The sequence below is a fragment of the Mustela erminea genome, chromosome 12, assembly GCF_009829155.1.
Source record: "Mustela erminea isolate mMusErm1 chromosome 12, mMusErm1.Pri, whole genome shotgun sequence".
Classification (NCBI taxonomy): Eukaryota; Metazoa; Chordata; class Mammalia; order Carnivora; family Mustelidae; genus Mustela; species Mustela erminea.
In genome coordinates this window covers 41,424,455-41,452,303 of record NC_045625.1, presented here as the reverse complement: position 1 = coordinate 41,452,303, position 27,849 = coordinate 41,424,455, and the positions used below count along the sequence as shown (strand labels likewise).

The following is a 27,849-nucleotide window of genomic DNA, read 5'->3' as shown; positions in this document are numbered from 1 at the left end:
CCCATCTTTCAATGTAGTGTTTTCCAGCTGTGGTTGGTTGATGGGAGAAAAAAGGACTGCATTACAGTCACTGCAGTAAGAATTGGATACAACTCAGCATCTCGCTTATTTATGAAAGCCCACAGTGATCAGTCATTATAGATCGTGAGTAGGTCGTTTATATAACCATATTTCATATTTAAATTAGAATAAAGGAAAAGATGTGAAATGCCTTTATCCCATAGTCAAGCCCACAGCACGTAAAAAAAAAAAATAATAATCTCTAAACCAAAATAAAGTCCAATTCTTCAATTGTTTCTTCCTGCTGGTATGATATCTGGACCCACTAATAGTTGCTACTTGATAGGAGGGAAGGGGCTCAGTTATTTTACCGTGCCTGACATCATAGTTATGAAATAGTTCAAAGGCAGTAAGATCATGGTATACAGTCTATCACTACAGACCAAAGACTTCTTAGAAGGCAATCATCTAGACAGACCATGTGAGGATATTGGTTGCCAGTACAAAATAATCAATGGTAACTGGTATGAAGGAAAACATACTAAGCACTACGAGTATTTCAAAAGACCTAGGTAGCCTCATCTAGTGAAAATAATACTTAATAAAGACCATAATCAAGTTCTCAGTTAAGAGTGGATAAAACAAGGCAGACTCAAGGTTATGACTGATCAAGATTGCAGCATGAAGCCATACTTCAAGGCTGGTTAGTAACTATCTTGCAGGCAGCGTGCAGATCAGTTAGAATATCAGATTTTAAAGCCAGACAGACCTGAGTTAAGTACTGGATCTCTGGACTTACAGAATTCAATCACTTTCAATTAATTTCAATTTATCTGAACTTTATTTTTTTTAATTTTTAAATGGATTTAATAATGTCTGTAACATTCCATTGTTGTCAAGATCAAATTAGAAACTGTAGGCAAATTTCCTAGAACTATTCATTGGCCCATGGTAGATCTCTTATAAACGGTACCTCTTAGCATTTTTCTTTTTTGTCAGTAAAATCTCCATGAACTCCCAGGGTAACTCCATGCTAACATACTTTTCTCAAAGTGAGAGGCCCAGGGAAAGGCCTGCCCTTCCATTAGTAAGTATGTCCAGAACTCTGTTATTTTTTCTGGTATTTATTGGCTGTTATCACTTTTGAGATGAGTGAAATCAAGCCAAGATGCTCAGACAGTTGCTCTATGGCACACATATCACTTGTGAGGAGAGTGGGGTGGGTGAGTCTGGAGTCTTAAATACTTTGTAAGTTGAGATCTGAGCAAAAACTTCAAGAACTTAGAGAATTGTGCTAGTTGAGAAAGTGGAAGAAAAAAAGCTTTCTCTAACTAATTTTGATGCTAACCTATCCAAGTGTGATATATGCAAACAGAAAGGATCCGGTAGAAAAACTGATCCAGGATACCCAGGTGAGCCCTCTTGCCCAGCATCCAGTGCTGTTCAAGGGACAAGATATAAGATTTAGAGGTGGTGATGAGTCTGCTTCTCCATAGTGAACTGGGAATAATTTATCGCAAAATTTATCACAAAATTGTCACAAAACTTTGTCTTTAAACTATTCTTATACCTTTTTTTTTATACCATCAAAGTAACTGGCTCATGGGCAATTCAGTTTCCTACGCAGATAGTTACTAGGAGAGAGCAGTTGGCTCTTGGCAGGGTTCATAGCATTCTAATCATTGGAAGGAATTCTGATTCATGAATTAGCATTTCTGATTTATAGACTAGGTCTTCGTGAGTTTCCGTATCAGTGAATCACCAAATGCACTGAGAACACACAGTTTCTGGGACACAACTGCAGAATGTGTTGACTCAACAGAGCAAGGCTCAGCCTAGATTATCTTCAGGATTGTCTCATGAGAACTTTGGAAACGGAGAAAAGGCAGTGCAAGCACGGGTTTGCTTCAGAGACAGTCTATCCCACTGCTGCCGCCATTACCGAATCCTAGAACCTGAGAATACCACGGGCATTCTATGTTTTCATCTCACTCCAGAAGGGTAGGTGGCGATCTGCCACGGGAATGCTCGGTTACCCTGCAATCTATCACACTCAAAATACTAGCAGATGGGTCCCATTTCCCTTATAACTTGTTGTGGCTGCTCTAGTAAGACAATAGTTTCCTTATGTTTGCACCCCAGTGAGTAAAATAATATATTCTTTTAATTACCTATCACTACCTTTTTGAGGTGTAACTGATATACTACCAGTTCTAATATTCAGTGAGTTTTCGGGAAGTGACTGACATAATCAGTGTTGATGAGTTAGAATTGCTTCCTGTCTCTGGACGTGGCTTATTAAGTAATGCTTTGCAACATACTTTATTTCCTGCTAGCTCTCTATTGCAGAAAATGACATATTTTATTCCTGAATTTATACTTAGATGTATTAACTACAAAAAATATGGTATGTTATAACATCATTACAAAGAAAATTATACAGACATACTAAAATTTCATTTTAGACTCTCAGTAGGCTGCATTTATGTAAAGGTTACTCTGCCCTTCAGGAATTCAAAAATAACTAGCCTTTCAAGGCTCTGCTTGCTTCCCCTAACATCACAATAAACCAATCCTTCCATGGAGTTTGGGATTATGCCATACATTAACTTGATATATTCTCCATTTAACTTTTATTATTACCTCAGCTTGTGTCACCTTCTATTGACAATAATTCTGTATGAAGTTCTTTTTTTCTTTCTTTTTTACTGCTTATATAGCTTGTGGTTAATCAACCACAGCAGAGTATTAAAATAAAACGAGGCCAAGATGTAGAAACATGTACTCTAAACAGAGGACTTCACAATAATAGAAATGCAGATGTGAAATGCCTGAGCTTAAGGCAAGACGGAGTGAGCAGTACCCTGGATTATATCTAAAACACAAAATGATACCTGCAAAACTCCACTAGAAGGATGACAGTCATTTATAATTCTCAAACATAAAGATGGGAAGGCTGGTTTCTATGAGAAGGCAAGGAAACTTTTCATAAATCCAGTCCAGATGATACTTTGTAAAACAACAACAACAACAACAACAAAAAACACAATATATAATCCATTTAACATGTGAGTCTACCTCTATCATTGCTCCAGATCTTTTATGAGGCAGGATAGCATTTTTCCATGCTAATTATCTTGACATAAAATTTAAATTAATAAAACTTAAAATCACAACCTCAAGACTGCCCATTCGTTTCATTGCTCTAAGAAATGGCCAATGCATTTTCATAAGGTAGACCTTCACTTAAGGAACATTTCGTAAGCAGCTCATATGGTCCAGAGAATCCTATGAGCCTAATGAAAATCTGAAACACACTATTATTTACACATTAAATCCAATAATAATTACTTAAGTAACTCATGAGTGAGGCAACTAAATTTTTCTGACAGGTAGTTTATAATTATTCTCTAAAATGTTATGTTGTTTGATTTTAATTTTCATTTATCTTCATTTTTTAACAAATTAAAAGAAAACCAATTGTCCTCTTTCTGACAGTACAGTAGAATGATTACATCCTCCAAATCTTTGGTACCTTTAGCCCAATACTGTCCACTCCTTAAATCATCTCTCACATAAAAAATAAAAATAAGAACAAAAACACAAATACATGCACGCAAGTGTGTGTGCATACATTTATTATATATACAGAATCTATAAAGAAACACACTGGCATGAACAAACTGTGTCATGTGTAGGACGAGCCACACGGTTCTAGCCTTTTGCAACTTGCATGCCTGTCTTTACAGTCCAAGCAAAGCACACTTACTTTCTGCAGCATATTTAAGACACAGCAAATGGTTGCTAAAAAGCACTCCCGTAGCAAATGGGAACCTTTGAGAAGGAGCAGTAGCATAGATGCCAAATAGTAAAACGGTAACAGTAGTGTGAGTACAAGGAATAGCTATAGTAATGGCTGGAGTGTCTCAACATGGTTGCTTTCACTTCAGATTATCTCATTACATTGTGAACAATTCTAAGATTCAGATGTTATAGGAAAAACCCGGAGGTTATAGGTGTTCAGTAACTTAATGTAAGTAACTCATCTAAGATGTGGCAGAAACTGGAAGTCCACTGCTCCAAACTAAGTGACCATTTAGGTTTGTTTGGGGGTCCTGACAATGGCGGCAATGTTTTCTTTCCAAAAGGGGGGGAAAAAAACAACCACTCCACAAATAGGTCAAAACCTCCTATATCATGTGGGACTACTGAAATCAGTAAAAACCAATTTAAATTCTCTTTTAATATCTCCCATTCTGGGGCACCTGGGTGGCTCAGTGGGTTAAGCCTCTGCCTTCAGCTTGGGTCATGATCTCAGGGTCCTAGGATCGAGCCCTGTGTCAGGTTCTCCGCTCAGCAGGGAGTCTGCTTCCTGCACCCCCCCCTACCCCCGCCTGCTTTCTGCCTACTTGTGATCTCTTTCTCTGTCAAATAAATAAATAAAATCTTTTAAAAAACCAAAACCAAAAACAAAAAACAACTCCCATTCTGCCTCAACTCCTGCAGAACAGAAGTGGTTAAGAAATTGTGAAAGCTATAAAGTGACTAGTGGGTTGGGAATGTGAGGAACGAGAAAGTTCAGTGTGGCAGTGGAGAACCAACCAGCCAACAAACCAAGATAAGTATGTCCTACAAAATGTGAAGCAAACAGTAAAACAAAACCTAAATTGGAAGGCCAAAGGAAGACAGCAGACAGGCAGAGCAGCTCCTGTGGCAGCCCTGGGAAGACAGAGTCAAGAGTTTCCTGTTATCTGTGAGTCTGGTCAGTGGGTGAACTGTGCATCAAGAGCAGTAGAGGCGAAGCCCTGCCGATGGCAGCAGCCATGGCGGGAGTGCTGAAAGCTGAAGTGAATTTACTGGGAACAGTCCTACTAAGAAGCTAGTTATATTACAAGTCCGAGAGATGACTTGACAGGAAGATTATAAGGAAATTTTAAAAAAAGGAGGAAAAAGGAAAATTGGAGACCCTCAGAATTGCCCTGGAGTACTAGGATTGCACCTCTCCAAACAAAACATACAGAAATCATTCTAAACTGACATGACTGGAGTTTTCTCGAAGAGTCTGCAAACCCATGGGCTATTTTCCCTTTCCTAACCAGAGAGGGTAGATTGGGTTGCTTGTTAGCCTGCCATTCAGAGAACTCAGCTACAATGTTTGCTGATTAGTGCCACATTTAATCCTCCAAACTCAAAAACATAGTACTGGTTGCATAGCACTGGGGCTTGACTATCCCTTCCTTCCATCTTCTAGCAATTTTGAGCTCCCCAAGGCAGAATGAAATCCCCCTATCAGATGAGGTCACCTTTGAGATCTGAGATTTAAATAAAGTTTACTCCACCCTACTAGCCAGAGCCCTGCAGAAAGATCAATGTTTTCTTCAGCAATTTTGCAAATTCTCTGGGCTTCTGTTGTGACTCTGAGGTCTTGTTTTCTGCTGAAATTTTTATTTCATTGACATTTCCACTTCTCTAGTTGTTTTCTTTTCTCTGCTTTTGCCTATTCAATGAGCCCCTTCTGTTTGACTTCAAAAAACAAACAAACACACCAACTGGCATATACATATATTTAATAATAGGAGTTACATTTTCCCTATCCATGGTTGTCACTGGTACTGTATAATTCTCTTAATACTAATCTTTTGGGGGAAAGCAAATAATAGCTTTTAAATTGTTTTTTTACGGGGGAGATGGGGCTTACCAGTCTGTTTTTGAAGGCTGGGCTAATGGGATGTATTTGGCAATCACAGGTTAGTACAAAGGAGGACTACTCTGACTTGTTCTTTAGCAGTTTCCCCCATAATGTCTTGATGAGTCACCCGTGGACATAACTTGCTCACACAGGGTATATTGTTATAGTGCTTTTTGAGCAGGGCAAGGCAGGGAGTTTAATAGGCTTAGAGACTGACTGCACCAGGGTCACATGATTAATAAATGGCAGCACTAGCCTAGAATTGATTGTCTGCTTCGGTCTGAGTCCCAGTGAGACCACTCGGGGAACCACTGCTGATTGTACCCTGCTCTACCATGTTCACCTGTAATAAAAGTAAGAAAAGAAGATGGTAAATGTGTTCTGTGGAAGCCACCCACCTTGCTCACCAGAGCTCTCTGAGGGCTTATCCCAATTCATCAGGTCCCACTCACTACTCCTTGATGCAAAAATGTCCTGGTAGGGAGACTTAAGGCCAGTGAGAATTTACATAACCTTATTAATATATTGTACGCTCATAAAACTTATTTTCCAAAAATTAAAGGGCCTTTACATCACTTCTGTTCTCCATTCTAAAATTTATAACGCACTTCTCTCATTTGGCCTCAAAGTAAACTCATGTGCTAAGAGCTTCCATTCTATATCTCTGGGTTTATCCCTCTCCACACAGACACATCTATTCAATTCGCCAGCCTCCCCAGCCTCTAACAATTCACCATCCCCAGGCCATATCCAATCCTTTCTGGTTTATGTGCTTTACACACAATGTATTCTTTAACTTCTTTATTTATTTGTATGAAAAGTCCAGTCTTCCAAAGCTACCTGATCCACACAAAGTCACTTAGCCCTCAGCTTGACTTTTTTATTTTAATTAAACTTTCTTTGTATTTTATTATCATAGGACTTCATTCCTAGTATATCTTCTCTTACACAATAATAATTTCTGTATATGTTCTTTTTCTTTACTATTCTGTAAGCATAGTAACATGTTTAATCTTTGTATATTTCACCTTCCTCCTCCCAGGGTAGGATATTATTTAGGACACAGTTCCTTAAAAATAATTTACTGAATTACAGTAAGTCAATATATTTCATAGACTATTGTTTGTGGCTCTTTGTTCATTTACAAAACACCAACCACTGGGTTGGCATTTCTTAAAAGTTCAAAAATCCTACCAAAAAATGAAGCTTGACACTATTGAAACCCACATTATTTCAGTTGTTTTGTTTCTTTCTGTCAGATTCCATAAGTCTAGTTTAGGGCTCACAGTGCTTCTGAGACTCAAAGGAATGAACTACCACAGAGATAGAAAAAATCCCTGAATTTCCAATCTTTATGGATCGTGTTATATACTTGGCAATGAACTCTTATTCTCAAATGAGGAGGGGAGATTCCTTCAAAATCACATCTTGCTGCTTTTTACAGACCTATCAGAATTATAAAACACAGGGGCGCCTGGGTGGCTCAGTGGGTTAAGCCTCAGGTCATGATCTCAGGGTCCTGGGATTGAGCCCCACATCGGGCTCTCTGCTCGGCAGGAAGCCTGCTTCCCCCTCTCTGTCTGCCTGCTTCTCTGCCTACTTGTGATCTCCCTCTCTCTGTGTGTCAAATAAATAAAATCTTTAAAAAAAATCCAATTTTTAAAATTTATTTATTTTATTTTATTTTATTTATTTGACAGAGAGAGATCACAAGTAGGCAGAGAGGCAGGCAAAGAGCGAGAGAGGAAGGCACCCCGAAAAAAAATAATTTTAAAACACAAAATGTGTCGGTTCTCCAGACGAGGACTTTGGCTTTTTTTTTTTTTTTTTTTTTTTTAAATCTATTAAAGCATGTTCCTGAAAGTCCAGAAAAAAAAGTAAAGAAGCAGTTACTCAGGCAGATTAAAGGCATTCATTTATGAAGAAAAAGAGAATGGAGAAAGAGAAGGAACAGTTGATTCTTTACTTACAAAATCCTTGAGACAACGATCATAATATTTTAGAATTAGGGTCACAAGCTTCATAATGAGAACACCAAATGTGAAGATTGGACTATCAGTGTTAGGATATGTACTACATTTAGGAGGGGAACTGTGTTAATTGAATTGATAATAAAGATATAGTAAAACTCAAGTTAAAACCTAGAAGGATTATTATATTATCTATGTTTTTTAATGAACTTCAAAATTATTTAAGTAATTTTAAGAAGGAGTTTAATTCTTTAGTACACACATTATTTGTTAACCACTCGATAGAACATGTATTAGCCGGGGCATTGTTACAAACAAACCCCAAATCTCAGTGCCCTACCAAAGTTGAAGATTATTTCTCACTAATGCTATATATCCCACGTGGAAATTCCATGCGGGACTGCTTTACAAATCACTCAGATTTCCAAGCTTATGGAGGCTTCCTTATCTTGTGACTAAACTACCTAGAGTAAAAGGCCTTTTCAATCGCCTTAGCAAGAAAAGAAACTCTGGAAGATCTTGCAATTAAATGCTATGCTTAGAAGTGTTTCATTCAATCGCTTCTCCTCATATCTCCTTAATACTAACAGCCACATGGCCCAAGGGAATGGAGGGGTGCCTGAGTGGCTCGGTCAGTTAAGCATCTGACTCTTGGTTTCGGCTCAGGTCATGATCTCAAGTTTATGGGATTGAGCTTAGGGTCGGGCTCAGTGCTCAGTGGGGCGTCCGCTTGGGATTCTCTCCATCTGCCCCACCCACCACTTGCGTGCAAACACACTTTATCGCTCTCAAATAAATAAATAAATAAATAGAATCTCCAAAAAAAAAAAAAAAGTAAGGGAAAAGGAAATGTAAATTCTTCCCCTGTGCCTGGAGAAAGAGGGAAACTGAGATACCCTTCACCATAAGATATAAAAATCCAATAAACCCATAACAATGATCACCATTCTGTTTATAATCTGTGTTTTTATTATGTATTTCCCTTTCGAGTATATTTTTGCTGCCAGCGGGAGATTAATAATGAGAAGAAAAGATCCACACAAGAATATCAACACAACACAAATAAGAGAGTAAAATGCAAGAGCATCTTTATTTTCACACCTCCACAATGTACGTGAGACCTCCAGTCTACCTGGTATACACTGTCTGGCATTGTTTATGGCTCATCTGTGTTCTGAATGGTTGGTTCCCCTTCTGATCCATAAGAGTACATGATGTGCTCATTTTTTTAAGATTTTGACTGTCCCTCTTTTTTAAGTATCATAAAGAAACCTCTAAATATGGAGGCATTACTAAAATAATAAAAATCTACATATTATAAACATCATTATAACAAAAAAATAACGGCAATCAATCCATGGAAGTCAAAGTGTCATGTCAATGAACACTGCTGCCACACTCTGAGTTTATCAGTTTCTCATGCCAAAATTAAATACAATAACTTAAATATTTTGCTGAGTGGATATGTACATAATGGTTCCTCTTTATAGCTGTATACTTTATTTACTTGGTAACCAGGAAAGACTTTTTCCAGAGCATGTTCAAAAACTGCATTTACAAAGATTACTTTTAAGCAAGTGAGAAATTATGTCAAATATATTTGCTTAAGAAAAGAGAAAAAGTTTGAACTAACTAGATTATCTGTGCAAAAATGCATGGGTCATCCGAATCATTCCCCCAAAGCCCTTTTATGTTCTAAGAAAGCAAGCAAAAGAGTTCATGTTTAATTAATGTATAGCTTATCTAGCATATTCATTTTAGAATTCAACTTTGAAATTGACAATGTAGAGTTCTATCATTGCCCCTGGTGAAATAGTTGAGTGTAGGGTATTTATTTTCATTTTACCAGACATTTACAGTATGATATGATGGAAAGTGAACTGGATTGATTGGGTATCTGGAGACCTAAATTTTGCCTCATCTTTATCCCTTAATAGTAAATAAGCTGACTTTTTCAAGCTTCAGTTTCTTCAGCTTGGGGAAAAGGGGAATGATTTTTATGTTCCTTTCTAACTCCAGCCTCTCTTGCCGGGGAGAATTCACATCCAGATAGAGGTATACAAATATCTCACAGCTCTTCAGGAAGCAATCCTCTTCCTGGCAGTAGTGTCCAATAATAGTACCGCCTCTGGAGACAGGTGGCCTGGATCTGACTCACAGCTTTGACATTATTTGCTTTCTCATCAGTAAAATAGGGATAATAATGGTATCCACTTCATAAGACATTAGGAAGATTAAATGAATTAATACTTGTAAATGCATCTGGAATGTTGAAATATAGCAAGCACACAATTATTATTATTTAATGTTACTATTGGGCATTTTTTTTTTTGCTATGTGAATATACTATAACTTAATAGTGATCAAACTTACTGAGTTACTATTAGGAGAACATTCAGAGTAGTCTGTAAACTCAATCCATAATGTGTTTTAGATATGTTGGGGAGCCAAAATGTATGAATAACGAGAGGAGAGTACATCCCATTTTTAACAAGTGATTAGTAACCAGAATGCCTAGGGACAATAGCCAAAGCTTTGAGAATTAGGAAAACGATTTAATATTAGCTGCGAAAATGGGGATCAAAATAGGAAACATTGTATTGGTTTCTAGCAGTTGGTGAAACAGATCCTAACTGATTCTCATGCTGAAGACAACCTAATATATTAAAACACAAAATGAAGCATTTTTAAAATGCATTGATCATCTGGCATGAAATTTTAAAGATTTTATGCTAAAGCAAGTGGGTTCAAGTTCAATGAGTAGTAGGAGGACAATATTCCCAGTCTCAAAGTATCAACCTGATCAAAAAGAGAAAACAAAACAAAACAAAACAGGGATTTCAAAGTCCTTTTACTACTCCGAAATGAAACTATAGTAATTATATGATCGAGAAACCAGCAGTCACCAACTTACCAAATGATTAAAATTAAACCACCAGCATGAGAAAAGTCAACACCATTGGCTCCCTTGTGTGGTGCAATGAGAATATTACCTTTGTAATATTCCTCCCAAAATGTATAACTGAATCTAACCATGAGGAAATACCAGACATCCAAACCAAGAGGCAATCTACAGAAAAACTGGCTGTACTCTTCTGAAAGACAAAGACTAAGAGTAAAGGACACTAAAAAGACATGGGATCTTATACTTACTATTGTTATAAATGGAATCACGGGGACAAGGAGCAAAATTTGAATCACATCCGTGGGGCTTTAAAGATATGTCCACAAATCTTTGATGTTGCCCTCGCCTAATTCCTCTCTCCTTGAGTAGCAGCTATAGTCAGACTCACTTTTAACAAACAGCGTGTGGTAGAAATAGAAGGATGCCATGTGTAAGACTGAAAAGGCAACCATGGCTTCCTACTGCTCTCTCGTAGACTACTCACTGAGGAAGTCAGCCACCATATCATGAAGACATCAAGGAACTCGATGGTGAGGTCCACATAGTGAGGAACATAGGTGCATGTGTATTTTTTGGAAATGCATCACCAAGCCCAAGTGATCTTTAAATGACTGCTTGGCATTTATTTAAATGTGCTTTAATTATGTGCTTGGCAACAAACACATAGATACTTTGATCCAAACCCATCCAGCTAAGTCAAACCCATAAGTGTTTTGCTTTTGGTTTGGTTTGGTTTATATTCAATTTGTTTAATTATATGGTATTATATTATATGCATAATGTAAAAAGTACCATTTAAATCATTCTAAGTGTACAGTTCAGTGGTATTAAGTACATTCAGATTTTTGTGCTGCCATCACTACCACCTACAGAACTGTTCTCACCTGCAAAACTGAAACTGCACCCATTAAGCAATAACTCTCCATTTCTTCCACCCCAAGACCCTGACAATCACCATTTAGTTTTGTCTCTATGAATCTGACTACTTTTTAATAAGTGGAATCGTATGTTCTTTTATGTCTGGTTTATTTTACTTGGCATAATGTCTTTAAAATTCATCCATGCTGTAACATATGTCAGAATTTCCTTTCATCCTAAGGCTGAATAATATTCCATTTTCTGTGCATACTACATTTTGTTTACTAGCTCATCCACTGATGGAAACTTGGGTTGCTTCTACTTTGGCTATTGTGACTAATGCTTCTATGAACATGGCTGTAAAAATACCACCTTCGGTCCTTGCTTCAAATTATGCTAATAGTATTCTTTGATACACAAAAGATTTTATTTTTTAATGTAGTCAATTTACCTGTTTTTTAATTTGTTAGCTATGCTTTTGGTGTCATATTCAAGAAATCATTGACAAATGCAATGTTGTGAAGCTCTTATGTTTTCTTTGAGTTTTATAGTTTTAGCTCTTATATTTAGGTCTTTGGTCCATACGATTTTTTTTTTTTTTTTTTTTTGCATATGGTATAAGATCAGAATCCCACCACATTCTTTTGCATATGGATATCCAGTTTTCCAAAGATCATTAGTTGAAAAGGCTATATTTCCCCAGAGAATGGTCATGGCACTCTTGTCGAAAAGCATTAGACCATATATGTGGGCTTCTTTCTGGACTCTCCATTCTAGTCTACTGGTCTACATGTCACTTTATACTAATACCACACTGTTTTGATTGCTGTAGCATTATAATAAATTCTGAAATCAGGAAGAATGAGACTTCCTATTTTTTTTTTTCAAAACTATTTTGCCTATTCATGGTCCCTTGGGATTCCACATTAACTTTAGGAAATATTTTACTATTTTTGCAAAAAACATTGTTGATAGGTATTTCACAGAAATTGTAAACTTACTTGAGTAGTACTGATATCTAAATAATATAACGTAGGAGCACCTGGGTGGCTCATCATTAAGCATCTACCTTCGGCTCAGGTCATGATGCTAGAGTCCTGGGATCAAGCCTCACATCAGGCTCCCTGCTCAGCGGAAAGCCTGCTTCTCCCCTCCCATTCCCCCAGTTTGTGTTCCCTCTCTTGCTGTCTCTCTCTCTCTGTCAAATAAACAAAATCTTTAAAAAATAAAATATAACATAACATGAACAAAGAATGCCCATTTATTTGTATATTGCTTAATCATTTTCAGCAGTATCTTCTAGTTTTCCATGTACAAGCCCTTTGTCTCCTTGATTAAGTTTATGACTGAGTATTTTATTCTTTTTGATAATATTATAAATGAAATTGCTTTTATTTTTTTTTAAAGATTTTTATTTATTTATTTGATAGAGAGAGATCATGAGTAGGCAGAGAGGCAGGCAGAGAGAAGAGGAAACAGGCTCCCCGCTGAGCAGAGAGCCCAATGTGGGGCTCAATCCCAGGACCCTGAGATTATGACCTGAGCCAAAGGCAGAGGCTTTAACCCACTGAGCCACCCAGGCACCCCACAACTGATTTTTTAATGTGGATTGTATCCTGCAACTTTGCTGAATTTATTTATTAGCTCTAACAGGTGTGTATATGTGTGTGTCATCTTTAGAAATGTTTATATATAAGATCATGTAATCTGTAAACAAATATAATTTTACTCTTATTTTTCCAATTTGAATATGCTTATTTTTCTCACCTAACTGTGCTGGCTAGGATGTATAATATAATGTTGAATTGAAGTGGAAAAGCTTGTCATCCTTGTCTTGTTCCTGATGTTAAAGAAAAGCTTTCAATCATTCATCACTGTAGGATGTTAACATGGGTTTTTCATTTTGGCTTTTATTCTACTAAAGTAGTTTCCATCTATTTCTAGTTTATTGAATGTTTACATTATGGAAGAGTATTTAATTTTGTCAAATTTCTGTGTCAATTGAGATGATTATGTACTCTTTTTCCTTCATTTTGTTCATCTATTACATTGATTGATTTTCGTATGTTGAACCATCCTTGCATTCCAGAAATCAATCCTAGCTGGTCATGGTGTACAATCCTGTAATCATACTACTGAATTCAGTTTGCTGGTATTTTCTTGAGAGCTTTTGCATCAATATCCGTTAGAGATATTGGTCTGCAGTTTTCTTTTTCTGCAGTGCCTTTGACTTTGCTATTAAGGTAATTCTGACTTTGTAAGATGAATTTGGAAGTTTTTTCCTTCTTAACTTTTTGGAAGAGTCTGGGAAGCATTATTGTTCATTCTTTCTTAAATGTTTGCTGGAATACACCAGCAAAGCCATCTAGTCCTGGACTTTTCTTTTTCAGCATGAGGGTTTGATTAATGATTCAATCTTTTAAGGTCTATACAGATTTTTAAAAATTTCTTTATGATTTAGTCTTGGTAGGTTGTGTGTTTCTAATTTGTCTATTTCATCAAGTTTGTGCAATTTCCTGTCATACAATTTTCATAGTACTCTTTATAGTGCTTTTCACCTCTATAAAATTGGTAACAATGTCCTTCTTTCATTTCTGAATTTAGTTATTTACATCCTCTCTTTTTTCTTAGTGTAGCTGACAGTTTGTCAATTTTTTCCATCTTTCCAAAGAACCCATTCTTGGTTTTGTTCATTTGCTCTATTTTGCTTATTTTTGCTCTAATCTTTATAATTTCCTTCCTTTTGCTAGTTTTGGTTTCATCTTCTTTTTCTTGTTCTTTAAGATGTAAAGCTAGATTATTGATTTGAGATATTCTTTCTTAATGACAGTATTTGTAGCTATAAAGTTCACTGTTAGCACAGTCTTTACTGTGTTCAGTAAGTTTTGGTCTGCTGTGTTTTAATTTTCACTTGTCTCGGGATATTTTCTAATATTCCTTGTGATTTCTTTTTTGACCCATTGGTTGTTTAAAAGAATTTCATTTAATTTCTACATATTTGTGGGTTTTCTGGTTTTCATTCTGCTATTGATATCTAGCCTCATTCCATTGGGATTGGGAAAGATACTTTGCATTATTTTAACATTTAAAAATTTATCAAATTTGTTTTGTGACCTAACATATGTTCTATTCTGGAGAATGTCCCATTTGAAAAATATGTGTTCTCCTAAAGTTGGGTGAAGTGTTCTGTACATTTATATTAAATCCAACTGGACTATATAGTGTTATTCAAGTCCTCTGTTTCCTTACTGATCTTCTCTCTCATTTTTTATTCATTATTGAAAGTACTGTTTTCATGTCCCCTAAAATTATTGTAGAGCTCTCTATTTCTCACTTCAATTATGTCAGTGTTTGCTTCAGATGCTTAGGAGCTCTGATGTTTGCTACACATTATCTTTATACTTATTATAACTTGTTGGTGAATTGACCTTTTTATAAATCTATAATGTCCTTCTTCGTCTCTCTTAACAATTTTTACTTACAGTCTATTCTGTCTGATACATCATCTATTTTTGTCTACTCCATTTTGGTTACTATTTGCATGGAATATCTTTGACTTTTAATCTACACATATCCTCAAATCTAAAGTGTGTTTCTTGTACACAATATTATAATTGGGAGGATCCTGTTTTTTGTTTTATTTTGTTTTTATCCAATATGCCAGTATATGTCTTTTGATTGAGGACTTCACTCCACAGATCTGTTGTTTCTAGCCACTACATTTTAGAGTAATCACAGCAATGGATAAAAAAACCACAATTCATGTATATTAATTACTAATATCAAATCTATATTTATATGATTTTTAGAGTTATACTGTGGTTATGAATATTGTGATCCTGTTTTTAGAAAAAATATAAAGTATTTCATGATTCAGAGGCATTATGACTCAAGTTATCCTTAAATGTTTCAGAAAGAGACAGATGACAAAGGAAATGTGGTAAAATGTTAACAGCTGGAAAAATCTCGATGAAGGTACATGAAAATCCTTATTACTATTCTTGGGATCTTGCTATATGTCTAAAATTATGTCACAACTTAAACCAATTAAAGAAAACCAAATTCAAAGACCAAAAATTAGGAACACATTAGAACCCAAATAAGAATAGAGTTTGAAAGCTCACTTTTACCTTCTGGATTCCAGAAAGAAAGGAAAAAAAAAATGAGTAAAGGAAATATAAAAATAAATAATAACTAAGAATTTTCCAGAATTGATGGAAGACACCAACATAAAAATTAAATACCCTAAGATCAAAATAAAATAAGATCAAATAAATATGAAAAACTTGATATCTGGATATACCACAGTAAGACTACAAAGGCAACAGAGACAAAGAAAAAATATTAAATGCTGTAGAGAAGAAGGACTGATAATCTTCACGGAGAGCAATCAGGTGGACAACTGACTTCTGAACAGCAACAATGTGCACTAGAAGGCCAGTTTAATAATAGACAGAATGTGCTAAAGTAAAATAACTATCAACCTAGAATTATATACTCTTTCAGTGATAAGAAAAAGAAAGACATTTATGGACAAAGAAAAACTAAGCATTTATTACCAATAGATAATTACTAAATGATATCTTAGATGTAGTTCTTCAGGCAGAAGAAAAAGATCTCAGATGAAAAATCTCATATTCAAGAAGGAATGGTAAGCAAACACATTGAGCAGTATTTTTATTTATCTATATTGAAACAAAAATAAAATTGCCATTTGGGTTAAATATTGCAACAGAAGTAAAATGTATGAAAATTACTATAAAATTAAAGGAAGCTGGATGTACTTGTTATTTCAAGCTCTTATATTGTTCAGAAGGAGAGTGAAGATTGAACTTCACACTTTAGTGAGTTTTCCTGCACATAATTACATTTCTAAGATAATCATTAAAGACTAGAAAAGAGAATAGAAGTATTAAACTAATAGAGGGAAAGATAAATGAGAATAATCAATTCAAAATAATTGGGAAATAGATCGAGAAACACAAGAATGGGTAGACAAATAACAAATTTAAAATAATGTTGAAGATCCAAATAAAATATATTAGCATCATAATCAGTGTAAATAGACTAGATACTTCAGCTAAAGTACAAATTTGAAACAGTAGCTAACTCTAGTAATAAGCAGTATGATTTCACTTATGTAAAATTAAAAAAAATCAGATATGTACCCCATAAAAATGTAAAATGGTAGAAATATGTCTCAAAACTATAATGAAAAGCAAAAGGATGGCAAACAAAATTCAGAAGACAGGTTATCTCTGAGGGCACAAGGAAAGAGATTGGATTAAAGAAGGATGTATGGGTTACGTCAATATATGTTAATGTTTTTCTTACACTGAATGGTATGCAAAATGCTATGCATTTTGTAGTCTATTTTACAACTCATACATATTTTAAATACTTTCCATCTCTGTTCAATAAAACCAAGTAAAAAAGAAACATCTGAAATAAAAGATTTTTTTAGGATTTTATTCATTCATTTAAGAGAGAAAGAGAGAGAGAGAAATCATGAACAGGGGTGGAGGGAGAGGGGGAAGCAGACTCCCTGCTGAGCAGGAAGCCCAATGCGGGGCTCAACCCCAGGACCCTGAGATCGTGACCTGAGCTCAAGGCAGCTGCTTAACCCACTGAGCCACCCAGGCCCTGAAATCAAAGATTTTGAATGGATGTGGAATATATTGTACTACTGTTGTGATGCTAAGTTGTGCTGTCAAATTGAGAAGCACTGTTTTGATTGGGGAACCAGCTTGATTAGGTAACGGTGCAAAAACTAAACCTAGGTCAGTTCTATAGGACATTAAACTCTGTCAGGTAGCTAAATGTGACAGATTGCAGAACTGTCCTATTTTCTCTCTCCTTCATATATCCACTTTGTAGTGTTACCTCATCATTACTCTTGTCAAGGGGTAGAATCTATGTGTCCACTCCTTTTTATCAAAGTGGCCTTGTGACTCGCTTTGGTCAACAAAATAAGGTAAAAGCCAACATTGGGCCAATTCTAAGCATTGGCTTCAATGCTTCCATTCTTTGTCTTGAAACTGATATCTGCTGTGTAAATTTGCTCAAGCTAATCAATTGTATGATACAGACATATGGCCCAATCACTCTTGGTGCCTCAGTCACAAAATTGCAAAATAAGTGAGTCAGAGAACTAAGTTACGCTGCTTGTTCATGGAAAATATGCCATCCTCATGAGTATGTTGATGACTTTGTTAAACCGTTTGCTACCCCTGTCACTCCTGGCCTATTCGCAGCTGACCTCATATGTAGGAGCAAGCTCAGCTGAAATCAGTCAAACTTAGGATCACCAAAACTGCCCACTGACCTGGAGACCTGTGAAAAATAATCAAATGATTGTTGTGTTAGGCAAGTAAGTTTTGGAATAGTTTATTACTCAGGGAGAAAAAAAAAAAAACTCAGTCATGCAATCATTTAAGTACATATTAATCATAAGTAAACTTGACTCTACAATTCTACAAACACCATTATCTTTCCTTCATATGTTTCTCTCTGAAAGTACTCATAAAACATGTTCACATGGTTCTAATTTTGTAAGTCCATGAAATACTTGGTATCCATGAATATTCCTACTGTGTATAAAATGTTCTTATTTTGGAACATTTGAGTCAAGAAAGTCTTCAAAGATGATACAGTCTGAGAAGATAGATTTTCAATTTGCTATTTCAAAAAAAGTAAGTGGGATGACGTTTCTTAAGATAAAATACAAAAACTCAAGGGGAAAAAACACAGGTATGAAACTGAAATATGCTGATCTCCCGTCTCTTAATTTATGCCACTGTGAAAACCCTGCGGTATTGTGGAGCCACAGTATTCATGAGAACAAGAGAACAGGGGTGGCAGAAGGTATTTTTAACAAAGTCATCAAGGCACTCATGAGGATGGCATATTTTCCATGAACAAGCAGCATAACTTAGTCCTCTGCTTTAGTACCACATACAGCATAATGGAAATGGCACTTTCGTAATACTGGTGCTCCCACAGGGAGCTCGACAGTGAACCAGGAAAAGATCACAGGCTCTGACAGCTGATTGGTGAATTAATTAGGTGCTGCACTTTTTTAATGCTGTTGTAAATCACATGTGCAGCATGAATTCAGAGTCATAAAAAGATTCCAAGGATGCAAGTGTCACACAACGGTAGGGCAAAATGTAATCAGAGTCCAGAGGGAGACCCAATGCAAATAGGTTTCCCAGAGACCTGCTGAGATTAATCTTACTTATCTCCCTTTCTGAAGGGAAATTCTAGATGGGGTGGCAAAAGTATTTAAGCTCCCAGCAAAAGAAATTGATGCCTTTTTTATCACTTCCTCTCAAGTTTTCTTGATAGAGGCTTGACTTCATATTTATAAACTTTTTAGCCATCTGTGAAATATTCCTCCTCATGGAACCTATCAAGTGATAGGATATTCTGAAGAGAGATCACAGAAAGGACCATTTTCCACTCTTCAATGACTGGGTCATTTTTACTCACGCTTATGGGCTCTCAAAAATTCTTCTGTGGCAGGCCTTAGTTGCTAAGTATATCTTGTTATATAACACATTGTATTTATGAGTTTTGTGATCCTGGGGATGTTATTAAACCCCTCAGCTCTAGTTTCTCCATCTGCAGAAAGGAGCTAATAAAATTCATTTCATTGGGCTATTATGGAAATTAAATTATAAAGGGCTTACAACAGTGCCTGGCTCATGCATCACAAGTGCTATAAAAGTTGTTGCATAAATGTTGATACAAAAATGATGTCATCGTATTTCCACTGAGATCCATCACCACTGAAACTACTGATCCCTCAATAGACAAAGCTTTCAATCTCTAACATTCTGAATGAAAATGGGCCTTTCTCAGAAAAATGAGGTCTTCATATAGTTGAAGTACAAAAATACTAACAGAGCTTTATGTATACAGGATTGAAATGTAGGGGTTCTGAGATTCACTATTTTTTTTTCCTGTTATTTTCTGTAAGTTGGGAAGAGGAACTAAACAAAGGACAGACAAATATATCTGTCATATTGAAAAAAGGAACTAAGATTCATTTTAAGCCTCCGTCTTGGTGACAAACAGATCCTGCTGCAGGCATGGTGAGCTCCAGGTGGGTTTTGATTAGCTATTCCTCATGCCTGTGGAAGTGGCTTGTAGCAAATGCCAAGCCAATTCAATGTACATATTAATAACATTTTAACCTCTTCCAATAAAACAGTGATCACTGAAATTACATATGAGCATAGAAAGAACACACAAAAAATGTTAAAAGTTTATTCTTCATGTTAGTTCCCTTCCCTTCCCCTATCTGCTATGCACTGAAGATAACTGTTGAGTCATGAAATGATCAACTACCATGTGCACAGGATGCATGAGGACAAGGATAAGGTTGACAGAAGCACAAAAAAGTGGATGAGGATCCCTGGCAGAATCAACCTGAGACTCTATCAGAACTGGTAAGTATAAGGATGCCTGGGGTATTTAAGTCCCTTACTCAGAGTGACAAGACTGTGATATCCACTGATGCAAACAGGCAATCAACAGGTAATATGAAATATTTGTTAAATAGGAATAAGAAATTATTTATACTGGAAGAGTGTATTGCAGCCTGTTTCATTCTTAAAAGGACTTGGGATTTTAATATATGAAAATCAAAATAAATGAGAAAAAAATGTAAAATCAAAAAGATAAAATAATGCCATCTTAGTACCTACTTGACATCAATTAGCTTATGTATGGGAGAATCCAGATCTGTTGGTCTCCCTTCTCAGAAAACAGGGCTGCTCTTTGTGTCAATCCTAAAGAGCTACCTGTAAGGAACAAAAGTAAAGGAGGGCAAAGTTCCTCTTTCTTATTAATAGTGTTTGGGACCTAACTGTCAATATGGAGAACTATGGTCACCTGGGCTGGAACCAGGACCTGAACTAGAAGCCTGAGAGATCTCTGCTACCTAACTCCAAATTTAAGACCAAATCATCCATTTTACTTTGATCAGATTGGAGGTTTTCAAGGAAAATAATAGGTCAGAGGGAACTACCTAGGGGTAAGCCCTGGGTCAGCTTAGCACTGGAAATAAGATAAAAAGGAGAAGGGCGGGGGAGGAGAATGAGGCGTTAGTAAGAAAGATGGCTGAGCTCCTCCATGTAGAAGGATTTCAGCCTTCCAGTTTGAAAGGAAGAGAAGGTAGACTGGCTCCTATGTGCATAAATATTCATTGGATGACTATCCCATAACCTCATGGAGTCTCTCCCACCAAAGGATTATCTCCTCTTCCTGGGAATTCAATCTTCCTCCTCTCTGAAAGCTCTTCCTGCAGACAATGCACAGGTTGCTCCTTCTTATCACTCAGATCCCTCCTTAAAATGTCACCTCCGTTGGTAAAGTCTTCCCTGACACAAATCCAAGTAGATCCCCAGGCTCTCAACTTATTTTAGCACTTCTTATTACTGGACACTTTCTTTTACATACTTTTATTGTCCATGGACTCTATAGTACATGCCACCCATTAAAACATAGGTTCAGTGACAATAAGGATCTCCTCTATATCATCTCCTCATATACATGTGAGTAATATATGAACATAGTAGGTGCTCCACAAATGTTTACTGAATGAACACATGCATGAATATGTGTTTTGATGGCTCCAGAAAGGTGGTAGAAAAAGAACTACTTTTGGAAAATCTCTTTTAGTACTAATTATAGCTAATACTTGCCAAGAATGGGTATTAATATATGAAGTGTTATCTTTTCTCAATCTTCCATAATATAAACCCTGGAAAGAAAACTGGGGTTGCAACCTGATCAAATCTACCCTAGAGCCAAATAAAAGATGAGATCCTGTTCCTCAATGGATCTCATAGCAGCCATGTTTCAATAGATATACGCCACTGGATTCTGTTTACTCACCAGAACATGTGCAACAGATTTGGTTTTGAACTCCCTAGAAGCCTACACACATCGGCAAATAAATCTATTAGGTGGTCTACTGGAGTAATAGCTAAAAGTAATTTTCCAAGAGAAGCCTGTATTTGGAGTGCTTAGACTGGACGTATGCCCCATAATCTTCCTAATGGAGAAACTTCATAAAGGATGAAGAAAAGCACACCATGAATGACATTACCACTGTAAATGTAAGCCTGAGTTTCTAGCATCTGTAACACAAATCAGTGTAAGTCGATTGCATTGATTCAAGCTGTGGTTCAGTGAAAGCACTTCTACAGAGTAAATACAAAGATTTTAATAGTCTTGTTTACTCCATTGATAAAATTGAAGCTTACTGATGAATGAAAAAGATTCATGTCATTTGGGAAATCTTCCCTCACTATATATTTTGCCACTATGTTGCTGATTGATATTGGTTGGCAGAATTATGATGTATGGTGAGTAACAGACCAGACATTTGGTATTACTAATTAAGGACATATCCATGGGTTTTAAAACATGCATAATTTTGGCATCTTCTCAGGAGCCAAGACACCTAGCCAGAACACTTACCTGAACCGGCTAACGGGCCTATACAGACAAGTACAAAAGGGAATATCTTCAGCCAACATCTAGACTTCTTCAGAAAACAACAACAATAACAATAACAATAACAATAACAACAATAACAACTCTGGTTTCATCTAATATGTGAACAGAAGTCTAACTGAATGGCTAACACCTTATCCTAGTCATAATCCCAAATCATTAATGATAATAAATAAAATACCCTTAAAATATTTAACTTTATGCTGTAAAATGTGCTTCTAGGTAATGACATAATTGTTGGGGTCCAATTCAAGGTCAGTGAATTGGAAAAGCATGTAGTTTGTAATGTTTGATGTTAAGCCATTCATTCTTACCATGATTAGTACATGAGCATCGAGGACAATATCCCACCACAAGCAGTAGTTTCACATTCTCTTTTCACAGACTAGTGAACTAAGCCCCAGAGACCTCATGTAAATTAGCAAAGTGACAGAGGCAGTGAGTGAGAACCTAGGAACACTGCACACCTGCCTAAAACTATAACCGCTAGGAACATTCAGCCACGCTATTTGCAACTTCTATCAGATAAAATGCTTAGATTTTTGGAGCTAGTAAGAATCTTGGGTCATTTGCTTAGCTTTCTTATTTTATAGCTGAACTAAAACAGAGTAAACTGTTGACTTCAAATCTATATCCTACTGAGTGGCAGAATTAAAATAGAACCATTCCAGCATTTTTCTCAATAAAATTTCTTTACACATAAAAATCATCTTAAATTAAGAAAACACAGGAAATTAAAAAAGGATCACTTAGTATTAAATACTGATGATGTATGTAAAGGATATTTCTCCACACAAAAGATCATCCAAAAAATGACAGAATAATGAAAGAAATGCAAACTGTTCATCTTTCAGGAACACTGATTAGTACATGAATCCCCAGTGAGAAGCAGCGGATCAGTCAGCCATCTTCAAGTGACATCTCTAGAAGCCAGACTGTTAACCCTGTTTACAGCAGCCCATTCTGTTTGGGGAAAAATTCTGTTTTTTAACAGCTTTTGTTTATTTTGTTTATTTAAATGAATCCCATTTAATATTATTTTAAGGGGCGCCTGGGTGGCTCAGTGGTTTAAGCCTCTGCCTTCAGGTCAGGTCATGATCTCAGGGTCCTGGGATCGAGCCCCACATCGGGCTCTCTGTTCAGTGGGGGAGCCTGCTTCCTCCTCTCTCTCTGCCTGCCTCTCTGCCTACTTGTGATCTCTCTATCAAATAAATAAATAAAAATCTTTTTAAAAAAATATTATTTTAAAATTTTTTTCACCCATTGGGTCACAGTAGACCCAAATGTCTCAGGACCTCCTTCAGAGTTATAGCTAGAAATACTAATTTCCCTTCCATCTGACACTGATTCAAGTTATTTCCAGAAAATTATCATCTCTAACACTTATTAGTCTTTTCTTCTCAAAACAAGGCATACAAAATTCCTCCAAACTTTTCGACTCTCTCATTAGCTGGATTGCTCTGGGCAGTCACCCTCAGTTCATCAATAACCTTCTTCAACTCTGGACTCGGGTCATAGTGTTTTAGGGGTGTTCTACTCAGAGCGCTGACCTGGTTTATAGCATTCTCCCTATTCCGTACACCTCTTGTAATGTCATTCACATTCTTTCTTTTATCAGATGTAGAGTTCAGTAATTCATCAGTTGCGTGTAACACCGAGCGCTCATCATGTCCTGTGTCCTCCTTAATGCCCATCACCCAATTACCAGTCCTCCCACCCACCTCCCCTCCAGCAACCCCAGTTTGTTTCCAATAGTTGAGAGTCTCTCATGGTTTTTCTCCCTCTGTGTCATCTACATTCTAATTACACACTGCCATCACACTGATAACACTTAACTTCTATCCCTGTGTCTATGGCTTTTTTTTGAACAACAAAAATGTCTCTATTATCCTTTCAATTGACCTGGCTCTTTACTAATACTCATTTTAAAAAATACATATTCTGATGGCTTTAGAATGGAGAAAATAAATTTTAAAACCTCACCAAATATTTAGAGGAAATAAAGAATAACAATTAAAAAATAGGTAAGTAGCTCAGTACCTGTGGGGGGCAGGGCAACATTCAATCTGTCTTTGTCACTTTAGATGAAGACTTGACTGTGTGCACTGGAGAAGGAGCCAGTGAGAGTGGGGGCAGTGGCAGAGGGGACTGCAAATGGAAGTAAAAGTGAGCTTTATTCTTAAAACAAGAACTAAGAGGAAATAAGATGTGTCCTTTCATTCTGCTTCTATTTCATACTTTAAATTTTTGTAAAAATGAAAGTTTCCATATGGCTTTGATGTTTCTTAAAAATCCCATCAAAATCAAAAAAATATTGTTTTAAAATAACCTCTACTCAAAAAAAAAATAACCTCCACTCATTTAACAAATTAGTAGTGTGTGTAACATTTTTGCTGATAAAAATAAAATCAGTCTCTACCATCTGGGTACATCTAAAGACAACCTGTGTTCTCTGGGTTCACAATCAGGGGTAGATTGAAGAACTTCCCAAAAATTCAAGTGGAAAATATAGGTTAATTTATCAGGATTACTTAAACTGGCTAAAATAACTATGAATAAGTATACTAAGAAATATTCAAAGAAGCAATTATAATTCACAGTGTCCTCAAATCACATTAAATTTATATTTTAAGTACCATTGAATGTTCTTTTTGATTGGAAGAGCCCTGTGAATGATAGACACTTTCGTGCTGAGCAAATGAGCAGTTTCCCCTAATTCTCCTTACACGACTATCTGCTCCTTCCCTATTTTCTCATCTAAGTCAACATAATGGAGGGCCTCATAAAATGTGAACCATATGCCTCATTACGCAGTTCATGATTTAAATTTGGTCAATGATACCTTTATTATTTAAAAAAACTCACCAATTCAGTATAGTTTGTGCCTATTCAATTTTTCTTCCATTTATCTTTGAAATATACTTCTTTTTTCATTTAAATCTATATTTCTGTGTATAGAAAGTGTCAGTTTCCTTGGGGCCCAAAACAGCCTCTCAGATGTGTGTGTGTATGTGTGTGTGTGTGTGTGTGTGTGTATGTGTGTGTGTCCACCATTAATACTTGGGTAGACTGTTCATAAACAAAGGCATTCTTTCCTTGCCATCACTGTTGTCTGATAGATTTGTGAAGGAGTGACAGAAGCAGGCCCATTTCTTTTCTAGGACATCCATTTTTTCACTTCTGGTCTTCATGAGGTCATATGCAAACAACCCCATATGTCTCCCTATAGTTGCATTAAATACGGGCTTTTTAAACAGACACTAGCCAAGATTTATCTTTAATTCCTCTCTCTGTAATGTTAGGTGGTGAACAGAAAGTAACAATTGCCAATGTCTCAATTTACTCTGACAAAAAAAAAATTAAAAACTAATAAAAAATAAAATTTTGTTGTGATGCTTGATCAATCAATGACCACCAGCAGAGAGAGAGGAAGTAGAAAAACTAGTAAATTTTTGCAAGGAAAAGAAAATTACCTACACCACACAGAGAAAGGCCCCTTAAAAGCTATGAAGTAGTTTCTATTATTTCAGGTATATATTTTTTTAAATACAGAATGTGTAAATGTTATACCTGACAAAACTAAAGAAAAAAAAAGCCCAGAAATAACTCTCTTTCCACTTCAAATTAATAGTGATATATATATGTATATACATATATATATCAATATTATTATCCATGTCATAAGTGTTAATAAAGAAAATATGTTTAGCCATTATGCTATTATGCTTCATGTATAAATTTGAACTAGAACATTGAACTATGTTACCATAGTATTTAAAAGGACAAAAATCACTTTAAGCAAATAAAAATGGTATACAGACTATTATAAACATATCACATAGAACATAGATAATAGTTTTACAGAGAAAAATGTATAAGCCTAACAGTAGATTGTTAATATGCCTTTACTTCCCCCAGTCACTTTGGAGCTCACAAACCAGGAGAACTACTTAATTAAATGCATGATTAAATAAAACAAAATTAATTTCCTTCTTGTTATAAAGAAAATAAGTCTGAAGACACAAAATGGTAATTCATTTCATCCTGAAAATATAATTAAAATAAATTAAGTATTTACCTCATATGATTAAAAATCTGCCGGACACTTCAGAAGCCCAAACAGCACATGATACAGGGACACAGCTTTCCTGTGGTACTCTTCAATTTCTAGAAACACAAGGAAGGTGAAAGAGTGCATTTAGAGGAATATATGCCTTGGTAAAATGATGCTGATCAGCTACAAAATGTTTATAATCACTGCACAATGTCTTTTAAGAAGTACCTCCCTACATATTCTTGTTATCATAACATTAAATGCACAATATATTGATGAAAATTGTGTCATCTGGAACTTCCAAGGTACAAAAAGAGACTACACATAATATACAACACACACACACACACACACACACACACACACACACACCAATCACTCAATTGCACACTATTTTACTGGAAGAAGCTGTATTACTATGAAAAGTAAACTATTTGTAATTTAAATATTTTCTTATTATATACACATTACCAACATAAATTTTTCTAGTCAAAACACTGAGTTTTAAGTAGTAGTGGGTGTCAGCTCCATTGTTTGTTTTTTTCCACTGACTTTACTAGATTTTAGCAAGTATTCTTTTGTTTCATTATTTTCCTGGAAAAGATTCACAGAATGTGAGAAATGACTGTCATTCATTTGATAAGTTGATAAGCAATATGCAGGCATTTATGTGAATTCTGCTTCCAGATAATATACACTATAGACAGTAAAAATATAGTAACTCAAACTTTCATAACCTGTTTCAATTATTTGTACATGAAACTTTTTAATCATATTTTCTCCCATCTACCTGCTAAAAGAGAAATAAAGTTATAGGAAAATATATAGGTACTTTGCTGCTGTCCAATGTTACGTCTCCATTTTGCCATACTCAAACACATACTATTTAGGTACAACAGGAACTGTATTACTGTATTACCTTCCTCTCCTACATCTCCTTCACAAGAAGCCTCATTCATGTACGGTTAAATTCAGGCACAAAGCTCAACAATCAGCACCATGGACATCTACCCTCTACCCTCCAAACTCTTTCTGAAAACCTCTAATCCAGTAGGTGACAGAATATTGGAGTAGGAACAGAGATGGTGGGGAAATAGTGCTCCTAACTGAGAAGTATAATTTTGTCAAGGTACCTGGTAGCAGGTTAGAACAGAAAAAAATGAGCGTCTTCTTAAATCCATTGCAAGAGTGACCAAAAGAACCCTTAATTAATTAAGGGCTGAATTCCTTTTCCTAAAGGCTACTTATTATTGGAAACTAAACATACATATTTATTAACTCTAGATATAAATATATATCTATTTACATAAATACGTATTTCTGTTTAACATAGATGGGTAGATAGGAGAATACACAAATGACAGACAGATAAAACAGATCTCTTACTACGTACTTCTTTGTCTCTCTTGTTAGTTATTGGATATTCAGAACTCACTTTGAAGATGTTTTTCCAGCCAAATAAATTCTGTATATTGAATAATATGTCCCATTAAATTCTAGAAAGATATTAGTAGCTACATTTACATTAGGGAGAAACAAACTGTAAAGCAAGGTTTTGACCACTTTTGGCAGGAAAGAGAGTATTCTAAAGTTCAGAAGAGTGGGATACTACTAGCCAGAGAAATAAGGAAATACCAGGAATTGCTGCACAACATTTTAGGAGTTTCTAGACATTCTGCAGAACTATCCTACTTTCCAGAGAACACATTAACTAATCCAATACCTCATCATCTTCTAACTCTGTATTCACAGCTGTTTGTCTTGTTTTCATTTTGTTATTTATAATTCTATAGTAAACCACCCTAAACTTGTATTGAAGGCTCACTGTGACCAGTGCTCTTATAGG

The 27,849-nt window shown here is 35.9% G+C and overlaps 1 protein-coding gene across 5 annotated transcripts in view; it reads right to left on the bottom strand.

The window, feature by feature from the left end:
• LINGO2 (leucine rich repeat and Ig domain containing 2) overlaps nucleotides 1–27,849 on the bottom strand; it is a 1,169,724-nt gene that overhangs the window by 667,779 nt on the left and 474,096 nt on the right. For all 5 annotated transcript variants that reach the window (XM_032307279.1, XM_032307283.1, XM_032307282.1 and 2 more), the window contains one exon: nucleotides 26,028–26,116. The gene's annotated coding sequence lies outside the window, so the exon portion shown is untranslated. The remainder of the gene's footprint in view (nucleotides 1–26,027; nucleotides 26,117–27,849) is intronic.